The 12,989-nt window shown below is 37.7% G+C and overlaps 1 protein-coding gene across 16 annotated transcripts in view; it reads left to right on the top strand.

The window, feature by feature from the left end:
* The window catches only part of PKP4 (plakophilin 4), a 252,499-nt gene that overhangs the window by 151,618 nt on the left and 87,892 nt on the right, over nt 1-12,989 (top strand). The window lies entirely within an intron of this gene.

Raw genomic sequence — 12,989 nt, 5'->3', positions numbered from 1 at the left:
TCCAATGATGTATAGAAAAGGAAATTGGAAATGTGATTATCCACCTAAAAGTGAGAGCCATCCATTAGTGCATTTTTAGCCGTTAATCAGCTTGCCATAAAAATGAACATGGCATGTCTGCCAAGGGCGGGGAAAAACAACTGACAAGTTTGCCAGACTTTGTAGTGACTAAATTGTTATTATAGCTATCCTCCCTGAGGCTTCACGATCTATTTAATAACAAATCAATCTCATCTGGTTTTTGCATAGATTTTTCTGCCCTGCTGTTGTGTTACTCCCCAGTTAAATAGGGAGAAAACCACTCTAAAACTGAAGAGGGAGAATGCCTGTAGGCTACAGATTTTCATAGCTTAAAAATGTTATATTAAACAATTACACATTTTAACCACTGTCAGATAGTTTAGATACAACATTTGGTTTGCATTATTGGACTGCTTATAAGCCAAGGAGGAATGTCTTTAGGGTATACTTGTTTATTTCTTCTAGCCTTTTTTTTATTGGAAAAGAACAAATAACAGCCAGTTATTCTAGGATCCTGTGATCTGTTGTTTCTGCTTTAGAACACGCCAATTAAAGGTTGATCTACCCCCAGCTTTAGTTACATTATCAATAATGCGGCTATTTGAGCCACAGAGAAAATTCAAGCAAAATTATCAATGATCATCTAAGAACTGGTGCTTAGGAAGTACAAAATACAGGATTATATCTATTTCCAGAGGAGCATTAGCAAAATAATTTTCAGTAAAGACTTATTTGTAAATAGTAAGTGAAACAGTATTGTATTCCTTATGAACATAGATACAAAGGTAGAAACTACTATTGACCAGAGTAGTACATTCAAACAAAGTCTAGAAATTAAAATCTTGGGTGACTTTTTTTTTGCAACCACTGACAAAACAGTGTATCTACATCAGTAATCATCAATGGCTGTTAAAATCTTTAGCTGAAAAAATGATGAGAAACTTTACAATAAATGGATCAGGCTGACAGCACCTGAACTCACTGATCTAAGATAGATGTTCTACAAAACAAAAGATAGTGAGAAATTTTGGCCTTCTGAAATGATGCAATGGGAAGTGCATATCATCACCTAGGATGCATTCTTGCCTCCAGATTGCTCAACCATCTAGATATAAGTAACAATTCATAGGAAATCAGAGACAGAGGAACAGGTTAAACAACATTTTGCTGATGCCTTAGTTAGATCCAGTCTATTGGGAATTTTGCAAGGCAACTGAAATCGTTTCAAACAGGGAAAAAATGATGTAAGAGGGAGCGTGAGACTGCATGAAAAGAAATTTTTAGAGACATAACAACCAAATACAATGTGTAGACATTGTTTTGGTCTTGATTCAAGCAACTGTTTTTAAGAATTCAAACAGGAACTTTGAATACTGACTAGATATTTGTTGATATGAAGAATTTTACTGGTAATTTTTTTAGGTGTGATAATGTTATTGTGGTTATAGTCTTTTAAAAGTCTCTATATTTAGAGATATATCTAAAGTAATAAGATGCCTGAGACTTGGTTCAAAATAATCTAGTAATGCACAGAAAACAGTGGGTAAAAGTATAGATGAAGTAAGTGTTGACCACATGTTCCCTTTTATTTGTTGAAGCTGGGTGATGAATCCATAGGGGGTTCATTATACTGTTTTCTTTTATATATCAGTGAGTGTGTGTTTTAAATGCTGTGTAACAAAAAGTTTAAATATTAAGTAATCCAGCTCTTAATTTTCTGACTGAAATTTTGGTTAAAACTTTTTTTTTCATTTTTATAAAGTTAAGAAGGTCATATTTTTAAAAATCTGAGTGGTAGATGTTTTCTTCAATAGTTCAAATGAAGAATATTTATTTAAGTTAAATTAGATTATAAATCTACACAGTATGCTCCATATACTTTGTAATGCCTTTTCCATCAATAATGTTGGCTCACTGTGGCAGTGAATGGGAGAGGGAGCAAAGAGGGGAAAGCAGGATAAAGCAGACCAACCACTTGTGTCACGTTGCGAACCACTGTTCCTCTTTTCATTCATATTTCTTAAAAGAAGAATGCTGGGTATTAAAGCTAGGGATTTAACAGTCTTGTCCAGCCACTTGTCCATTTGCCGTGGAGAGTGCCTGAGCAGTGTTCATGGCTCACCCATTATACATCAAGAATTCTGTTTGAAGAGACTTTACTTTCCGTTGTCATTGTTGTCATTCCTTCTCATTCATTCTAACAGGCCTTTTTCCATTTCATTCCCCTATTCAGTAGTTTGGAAACCCGGCATAATTATGTGTGGGGGGATAATAGAGAAGAGAAGGAAACAGGGTGGGAAAGGGGATGTAGGACAAATGAGGGATCCATGAGAGCTTTCAGGGGAGATTTAAAGCATTCTAGAAGCACTTTGCTGGGTTCGTTAAGTCTTACTACCTAGAAGCCTAGCATATGCTCCGCCAAATTTTGACTGTATCCTTATGCATCCATTCTTCTTCCTGGACAGTTATTGATGATGCGGGGTCTGTACTCTACCCCACATGTGAATTCATTCCTCCTTCAGCACTAAAACAGCTATTTATGGTACTTGACCATGAATCAAGAGCTGAAAATGCTATTACAGGGAGAAGCGTTATTTTTCTCAAAAAGCAAAGCAGAACTTTAAGAAATAGATCATGTTCTTCCTTTTCACACTCATAATGAAAAGTTTCCTCAGAAATTACAGAAACTTTACTGTTTATAATAATTTTTTAATAAAAGCTTCTGGGTAATCAGTGGACAGAAAGTGAATATCATTCTTTAGACACACACCAGATTTGATAATGTCTTTATATGAGTATCAAAGAATCGTATATGAATATATCTTTTGCTCTTGAATGCCTAAATAATCAGAGTGGTCGGTACACGTTTAACAAAACATTTAATTTTATGATATCTTAAAGTTGCTTTTAAGTGAATTTTTATATAGGCTTTTCAGAGCATTTTACATCCTAAATAATATTCAAAATGAAATTGTATGCGTCATAAACAGAACTATTTATAATGAGGAATTTTATGGGTTTGGGATGTCAGCCAGTGTACCTCTTACTATAGATCTCTACAGCTTAGTCCCATGTTAACTCTGTGCTCCATCTCCTGTAGAGCAAGTAGAAAAACAGGACCCTCGCGCTGCTTCTTACCAGTGCCAGCTTTATTTAAAAATGTACGATTTTGAATTGTTTTACATATTTCTAAAAGGAGTATATTTGTGCGTGCTCTTTCTTGTTTTTTTTATCTTAAATTTTAAGAAATGTTTTCCTTTTCTGTTTCTTTGCCTTTGGAAGAATTTGAAAGAACAGAAATGAGGGAGACAGTAGCATTTTGTAGACCTCAATACAAATAATTCACAGTGGCCCATCTATTCTGAGGCTTGACCCTTTGCCTAAATAGCATCCTAAGTTATGGCGGAATACTTAGGAAAGAGAGTTCGGTTTTGTATTTAGTCATTTTACTATTTTCATCTCAGCTGCTTTCACTCTTTCAAATGTCATCTGAAATGTTAGAAAACCCTTCTATTCTGATTTCTACTTTTACTGGTTGGAATACCTGTTGTGGCATGGGCTTAAACAGAAGTCATGCTTCCTGTATAATTTATGGAGATACCAGAGGGAACTGTTTGTCTCATTTTTGTCTTGTATGACATTCTTTTTAATCTTCCCCTTCCCATGTGGTCCTCTGGATCTTTTATTCATAGATTCAAAGCAGTAACACAAAATGCTTTTGTCAAAGAATATTTAACATCTTCTAAAATGTGTGTTCACCTCTAGTCCCTATTAAACAATTCAAGTTCCTTGAATTGTTTAAAGGGATAATCTGATATTTCCTGTTCCTTTAACGTTTTTGCTGTGCATCAAGTACATAACTTTCTCTTTCAGAGACTGGTTGTAATATTATTTATTTTTATCTTACCTTTTCCTGGAATCCATTTTAGACAGATGTTATAAGGGTGCAAAAATATGGTAAAGTGGCATGAGGGAGGAGTGGAATGAAGAACTGAGTAAACAAGGGTGACAACAAAATAGAGCCAGTCATGAGACCAAAAATGTTCACCACAGTGTTCAGTTATACATTTTACTCTAAACTTGCTAGCAGCCAGTGGAAAACCAAGATCGCACTTTTATACCACCCTTTGCTGTTCCTCATTATTTTTTAAAGACTGAAATTGTAAAAGCATATCCTGAGCGCGTGGCCAGTTTTTTCAGGTGAGGTGTCACTGAGCAAGGAGTATGTGGGTCCGACTGTAAGCCTCTGACCTTTCCCGTGTTCCATGAAGCCTCAGGCCTGCCTTCCTGCAGCCGTCTTGCTTGTTCCTTCTGTTGGTCACCCAGGTGATGGTGACAAGTGAGTGCAGGTGGACGGGCACATATCCATCACCATGCATGGAAGGGAACTCAGGGCTCATGTCCTGTTGCTGATGCCTCAGGAGCAGCTGCATTCTACGTGAAGGACATCATTTTTAATTCAAGTGCCTTTTCTTTAACCTCAGTGTCACCTTCAGACATAAAAATAATTATGAAAAGAGAGCCTTTGCCCTGTCTCATTCTTTATGCCTTGCTCAGTTCAAATTATAGGCATATACCATTTTCAGGGGCAATTCAAAACCATAACACATTAAAAATAATAATAAACTACAATTATGGGCATGTTGTCATGGTTTCACTTTTCCTGACTGCTGGTATCAAGTGGTCCTTTGGCAGGAAGAAGGAAATCAGTCTCCATCCAACAGAAAATTTTCTACGGTCTGAGAGCACAATAAAGAGGACACAGAAAGGAGCCTCAGTCCCGAAAAATCATAAATTTGGACTGAGAGCTTTTGGTTTTGTTTTTGTTGAGATTGATTATGAATAGACAATAAGTAAATTTGGAAGAAGCTCCCAAAAATGTAGTAAAATACTAAGAAGGATTGCTTTCTAAGTATTACTGCTAAAATACCCTTATTATCTAAAGGCTAGTGATTTGTCAAACTAGGGTCCTCAGAGCCCCTTAGGAAAAATAACGTGGTGGGTAGGGATAGCCATCTGCCTCCCACCTCCCCTCCTCTCCTTCAGCCAGGCAGAGCCGTTCACCATCATCGTCTATGGTACATATTAGCCTTCCCGTCTTTGACTTACTGAAATAGCCTAGTGGAAGGATAGCTATCCACAGCTGTCTCAGGAAGAATAATCGTGATGTATTTAATTTTGTCTAATTGCTCTAGTTTTGACAGTAAGACAGAGAGTACGTCTCTGTTTAATGTAAAGGATTTATTTCTTAGTTAATACTTTTTTTTTAAAGATAGATTTTATTCATTAAAAAAATTTTTTTTTATTTTTGACTGCGTTTATTTATTTTTGGGTCTTCACTGCTGCACACAGCTTTCTCTAGTTGCAGCGAGCAGGGGCTACTCTTCTTTGCGGTGCGCGGGCTTCTCCTTGAGGTGGCTTCTCTCGTTGCGGAGCACGGGCTCTAGAGCACAAGCTCAGTAGTTGTGGCTCGCGGGCTCTAGAGCGCAGACTCGGTAGTTGGGGCGCACGGGCTTTGTTGCTCCGCGGCATGTGGGATCTTCCCGGACCAGGGCTTGAACCCGTGGCCCCTGCATTGGCAGGCAGATTCTCAACCACTGCGCCACCAGGGAAGCCCTTAGTTAATTCTTATCTAACTAAAAGGGAGAGATGAGGTCCTTGTTTCCCAAACATAAGAAAAACAAAACTGTTAAAACCTATCAGTTTCCTGTTGTTAGGTGGTATGAGTTCTTGGAACATCAGAAGAAGGCTCATGGCATTAGAGAGCCCTTGATTCCATCTTAGGCTTCTAGACCCCACTTCTCACCATGCTAATTATGAGTATAAAATGAACTCAAGAACATTCTTGCCGAGGTCAAGGGGAGGAGAAATTTGACCTGCTTACATGGTGAATGCTTTAAAACCTGGGGCTTTCACAGGCATTATCTTCAAAAAGTGCCTTTCTCAAGCATAGATTCAAGAGCACTCAAGAAAGCTAAACCACAGAATGAGCTTTACCCAGCTAAGAACTCACAAAAAACTAACGGAATATTTTACAAATGCATTAACAGAAACTGGGTAAAGTTTTAAACGTACTAATTACAAGGAAAGTCAAAGCAATACTAGATAGAAATTTTAAAAGACTTAAAAGTGTGGTATGATGTTATCGCCGTATCATAATTTAAGATTTAATTATAATTAAGATAGAGAAATTTAAGTATTGGATAGAATGGGTTACTCCGTTAAGGGAATTTATTTTAAATTTTATCTGGTAGCACTCCAGATAGAGACCAAAAGTTGAGAATCATTAGTAGTTATTTTGCCAGATTCTGGCTGAGAAAATCCTAGGTGCATAATAGGAAATCTGGAGTGACCTGTGGACTATGGAGCCTAGCTTTCATACCTAAGAAGATTCTGAAGCGGTTCATTAAAAAGTAATCTGTAATGCCTAGAGGATAGCTGGGTAGTAAGTAATTTCAATATGAATTAATCGCCTAAAATAAAAACCCGAACAAACCAACTTTTTCTTTTTTAACTGAGAAATGGACCTTGGAATCAAGTGAAAGGTAGACTTATAAATATTAGAGCAATGGATTACAAAGGCAGTTATAACAAACCAATAACGAGCTGCCAGAATTTTTTTCGTAATGGATTTAGAATCCAGAACATTTGCTAATGGAATAACTTCAGTTAGTAATGAATTGGTGGAGAAGGAGAAAAATGCATTTTGGAATTTATTCCAGCTACTTACTGAGATTTCATCTGTAAGCACGTGGTAGTTCTTAAATTCAAGAGTTAACGTGTGCAGAAGAAATACAGAACTTTTTTTTAATTGAAGTATAGTTGGTGTATAATATTATATGTTACAGGTGTATAATGTACTGATTCGCAATTTTTAAAGGTTATACTCCATTTACAGTCATTATTAAATACTGGCTATATTCCCTGTGTTGTACAATATATCCTCTTAGCTTATTTATTTCATACATAATAGTTTGTACCTCTTTATCCCCTGCCCCTATCTTGCCCCTCCCCTCATCCCTCTCCCCACTGGTAGCCACTGGTTTGTTGTCTATATCTATGAGTCTGTTTCTGTTTTCTTATATTCACTAGTTTGTTGTATTTTTTAGATTCCTCATATAAATGGTATCATACAGTGTTTGCTTTCTCTGTCTGACTCATTTCACTTAGCATAATACCCTCCAAGTCCATCCATGTTGCTGAAAATGGCAAAATTTCATTCTTTTTATGGCTGAGTAGTATTCCATTGTATATATGTATATATACATCACACATCTTCACTGTTGAATTTCTGTGCCATAAATTTCTTAACACAATGACTTTTTTTAAATAAAACAAAGTGAAACATTATCCAGTGTTGATGGACACTTAGGTTGCTTCCATATCTTGGCAGTTGTAAAGAATGCTGCTGTGAACATTGGGGGTGCATGTATCTTTTCGAATTAGTGTTTTTTGTTATTTTGGATATATACCCAGGAGTAAATTTCTTTGTCATATGGTAGTTCTATTTTTAGTTTTTTTGAGAAACCTCCACACTGTTTTCCACAGTGACTGCACCAATTTACATTCCCACCAACAGTGTACAGGGTTCATTTTTCTCCACATCCTCTCCAGCATTTATTGCTTGTGTTCTTTTTGATGATGGCCATTCTGACATGTGTGAGGTGACGTCCTATTATGGTTTTAATTTGCATTTTTCTGATGACTAATGATGTCAAGCATTTTTTCACGTGCCTGTCGACCATCTGAATGTCCAGAAATACAGAACCTTTGCGTGGAACTCAACATTTATGGTCAGAGCTCAAAATAGTGAAACTAATAGGAAAGTCAAGAGTAAAACGTCAGGCCAGCAATGTACACATACAGTTTTGAAAATATTTATAGTAAGATTAATGAACATATGATCCATGAGAGTTCATCTGTTAATTACCTCTGTTCAGTAAAGGAAGATCACCTAAGGATCATTTTAGAAAAATATTGTGAAAGAATATGTTGCAATAGTGAAATACATAGATTATGTAATGCTGCTAAATTGGGGTGGTTTAAACAACCATTTGAAGAGACTGTCATAATACACAGGGGAGACCTGACATGTCAGGTTTGTCTGCACATGTGGACTATCATATTGATGGTCTCCCAAACTGGCTGATTTCTAGCACTTTATAATTTTTGATCTGTGGGAACTGAAGCAAATTCTTGAATATAACAGTACATTTCACATTGCCACATACCTCTTCCCTCGGAGCCTTCATGTTCAAATTCCTACCTGGGTAGTCCTAATACCAATTTACCTCATTTTCATAGGTAAGTAGAAGGAGAGCTGGGTCTTGTTTTTGTTTTAAAAGACAAATGTTTCACACTTTGGGTTGTTATAGATATGCGAATGCTTCAATCATAACACTGCTGGAGTCATCAGAGTACTCTCTTACAGGTTTCTGCCTTTCAAAAGTCTCTTGACACCTTGCCTTTGAGGGGCATGTGATCCAGTGGGGGAGTCACCTGCGTACTGTAATGAGTAATTAACAAGACAATTGTGAGCATGCAGAAGGCAAAGGCTTTGCCTCTTGTCACCATTATACCCCAGCCTCTAACAATGTCTGGCACTCAGTAGATGATCAATAAATATTTGTTGGATTGATTCCTATAATATTTACAATAGACATCTTTTCTATAAGATGTAGAAAGAGCCAAAATCTCCTTTGTAGAATGATTGAAACAATTTCTAAAATAACACAGGATTAGCCTCAATAAAGAACAACCCAAAAAGTTAAGGTCAGCTATCATTTATTTAGCATCCTATTCAATGCTGGTCGAATGCAGACAGAATTAAGACACAATCTTTACCCTCAAGAGAGCCACAGTCTGATAGTGGAAACAGGTAAACAAATCCTGCAATTGCAGTCATATGAAAAACAAAACTCGAGATAGATTAATGGGTACATTCTTCATGTAAAGGAAGAAGTGATCAACTTTCATCAAGCTAATTCTCGAAGGATGATTAGTGCTCACCAGAGAGGACGCTGTGGAGGGTGTGTGGTCTAGACAGTGGTACACGCCCGTGCTCTATTTATAAATCAGATAGTTTCTAGAACATTCATTCCAGTAATTCCTGTCCTTTAATGCCAAGTGAAATTGAATTTGGTTTTGGCTGTGCTTAATTTTTTGAACTACTAATAAGGGTTCACATATATATGGCTGTGTGTGGATAAAATTTCTTAACACAATGACTTTTTTAAAATAAAACAAAGTGAAATAACTCGGATTCTGTCCCAATTCAGTGTATCTTATAGGAGAATAATGACAGTAACTTGCACTTTACTAGTGATAGAAAGAGCCCCATCTACACCAGGGAGAAGGTGATGGAAATGACATGGTAAAGTTACTGTGTAGCTCCAGCAAATTCTCCACTCCCCCGTCCCCTACTGTTTACCTACTGCTTGTCCACTTAAGCTCACATCTGGCACGGTAGGAAATCAGGAGGAAATTGAGTAGTGACTTAATTAAGTAGACCATTTTCCAAAGATATTCCTGTTATTAAGTGATACAAAGTGAAGGTAAACTTAAGAGTGTTCCATTTCATGGGTATATGACATATGTATTGTTACACTGTACCACATATACCATTCTGGAATTTGTGTAATTCTGAGTTTCCAGACTGTGTTCCTACACATTCTACCCCCAAAATAGCATTGGAAGCAGTGAAGCAGCCTGGTACGTGAGGAAACTGCAAGTAATTAGAAGTGCCTAGAATGTAGGTTTGTGTGGGAAAGGGCAAACGGGAAGGAACCAGGTGGTGGAGGGCCTTCTGTGCCATACGAAGATGTTTGAGTCTCTGCCATACTAAGATGTTTGAAATTTACCCTGTAAGGATCTGTTGTGCGTTAGCATCAGGAGAATTTAAGATTTGAATGTTTTCAGATTTGAAAAATCACTGTAGCAGCAGCCTGGAAGAGAGCCTGAAAGGATGAGACATCAAAGCCAAGCAGACAAGTTAGGAGAGAGACTGAAAGAATGATCCAGCCAAAGACAATGAGAGGATGAAGGCCCCAACCGTGTCCTTGGTGGTAGGGATGAATTCAGAAGGTGTATGTTTTGAGTGAGCGCCATGTGCCAGATACTGTCGTGGGTTCTGGAGGCGTATCTGTGAACAAGGCAGACTTCCCTGCCCTCGTGGGGCTTACATGCTAGTGAGGCAGGCAGGGTAGGGGAGACAATAAAATGACTCCATGTTCTTCAGTGTGAGTGACTAGGTGGTGGTGATTAAATGGGAGTGCGTTTGGGGGAAAAAGGGGTTTCAATGTGTTGAGTACAAAATGTATTATATCCAGTGTGCACTTGGAAATACGGGTAAAGAGTTAAGGAGTGAGGTTTCATTGCTTTTCAGAGGGCCTGTTTGCATTTGTTTTCAGTCATAAAACATCAGTCAGAACTTTCAGCTACAAACGGTAGAATCCTCTCTGGCTTGTATAAGCAGGAAAGGAACTTACCAGAAGCTATTAGGTGTCAACTTTCAGGAGCTCCAGGAAGCCCAGAGAGCCAGATTCTGAGTCGGGGTGTCCAGGGCCAGTGCCCCTGCTACTGCTCCCCGCGGTGCCACCGCCTCCCCTCACATGCCTCCTTCTAGACCCTCGGTCACTGGCCGGCTCTCTGGCTGCAGAGGAGTTTGAGAGGCTAGTTTTCTCACACATAGCATGGGATGTCAAGATAAGGGGGGTTTGGGTTTCAAAGACAGCCATAAATATTCAACAAAGGTAATTTTGCCTCCGTTTATGTCTATGAATGAAAAAATATATAATTTCTTAAGTGTACAGAATATTGTAGTGATTTATTGCATTTTTCTCAACGTATTACTGTGATGAAGACGTGGTGTCTTCGTTAAAACAAAACTAAGATTTTTTTCACATTAAAATGAATTGCCTTGATTTATTAATTTGCAAGTGAGCTTGCTCCTAACTGCTGTTCACTGTCTAACCAAACAGTCCCAAACTTATAAATGGATTTCATTCTAGAAGCTTGTTGATAGTTAAGTTATTGGAAATTGTGAATACATCTTCCCACTGAAACAGAGTTATTGTGGATGATCCCATTCTTGTATTTTAAAATGTTTCACATTCCAGTGGAAGATCCTAGAACATAAACTGCTTGGCATCTTCAGATGAGAAGTGAAAGGGAATGGGATGGAGTCATTCATGGCCACAGTGCCTGTAGACATGTTGTAGACATTCAGTAAAAGTTGGGGAAGTGTTTCTAGGAATAGTTGGCTGGAAGGAGAGAGGAAAGAAGGAATATGCCTGTGTCTAATGTGGAGCTGCCTCTCATTTTATTGTTCCAATAAAAGTGACTTAAAACATTCAGTGACTTAAAACAGCATTTCAAAACTGCACATATTTACTGCGCGATCCCTGAATCCCAGAGTGGTGACCAATTTGAGAATCATATAAAGTAAGTGGTTCAGAAAGAAATAGACTGTTCTGAATAACATATAATGACCAGCTATCACACAGAATTGTGGAATCAGTGTGAAGGTAAATGGGCTGAATATATAGTCTTCAAAATGGAACTTTTGCTTATTTTTAATCCTCAATATTAACTTATTTTCCTAGTGATTTCTGTCGTTTGTCTAGAATAGAGTAGGGAAAAATAATTTTAACGGAGACTTCCCCTTGCCTTCACCTAGGAATACTTTATTGTATTTTGATGACCAAAGGCCTTTGCAGCAGCAAAACTGCTGGTTGCCTGATTGTTATGCAATGAGGCTACTGGAATTTCCTACCTGGAGTGGGAGAGAATAATTTGACCTGTTCGAACAAAGTAGTAAGTAATAATTTACATACACCTGATCTTTCAGAACAATGAAGAGCCCGGTATTACTTTTTCACAATTTGTGTTACAGCAACAACGTGTATTAAGCATCTCCTATGCGCCAGGCAGTACGCTGGGCACTTGACCTAAAGAGATGCGCAAACAGCCACAACCCTTGCCCAGTTTGAGCAGTTAAGATGAATTATATTCTGTGATCTATAACTTCAAGAATAAAAACCTTGTAAACATATTTCATTAAAGTTTATGTAAATTTCAGTCAGAAGATAACAGACTTTATCACTCCCAAGAAACTTGAGGTATATTACACAATTCTGGATGGCAGTTTGATTTACCATGTATTTTAATATTGACAAAAAATATGAACATGTTAATAGGAACACAGTTGGGTAATAGCAAGCTCAGTGATTAGAAAACTAATTTAGATAATAGAATTAAATAATAAAAACATATTCAAGAGGAATTGAAATTCAGCCTGGGAAACCACTTTTGAAGTCATAGGAATGTGATGACCTATCTTCAGGAACAAGACAGATGTGCCCTTATTGATACTTGACCAGATTTTCATCTTTTTTTTCTTCCCCATCAGTCCCTTTTGAAATCAGTTAGGCGTGCATCAGGTACAGGAACATGACCGGAGTGCTGAAGATTAGCATTAACTGACTCCATTCACTGAGAGCATGCCCCGCTGCTTGCAGCTAGCTCAAGGTCCTGGAACGTGAGCTGCTCGGCCTGTGGTGACAAAAAGACAAATCACAGACAAAATTGAAGTTCAGGGAATTCTTACTGAATCTAGAATTTTTAACCAGCAAGAGTTTCATTAGCCACTTAATGACTTGGGGGGGAATATCAAGCAACTAACAAGGACTTAAAATCTTACACCTACGGCACTGAAAGGATGTCCCTTTCTTTAAGTTACAGAGTTTCCTTAAGCCCAAAGTCACATACCTTTTCAATAAACTTAATAAATACTTCCAAAATACTTCAGTATGTATTTGTTTCTGATTTCCAGGAAAAAAGTACAAATGTTTAAAAAGGAAAAAACTCCTTTTAGTTGTACCCCACAGAAATAACTGCTAGCACTTTGGTTTTTATTTTTCTAGGTTTCTTCCTAGGCATATTGTGTGTGTGTGTGTGTGTGTGTGTGT

Source organism: Monodon monoceros, unplaced genomic scaffold, assembly GCF_005190385.1.
Source record: "Monodon monoceros isolate NGI ecotype Baffin Bay Population unplaced genomic scaffold, NGI_Narwhal_1 Super_Scaffold_16, whole genome shotgun sequence".
Lineage (NCBI taxonomy): Eukaryota > Metazoa > Chordata > Mammalia > Artiodactyla > Monodontidae > Monodon > Monodon monoceros.
The sequence above is the reverse complement of the archived record's forward strand: the minus strand, read 5'-3'. Positions and strand labels throughout refer to the sequence as shown.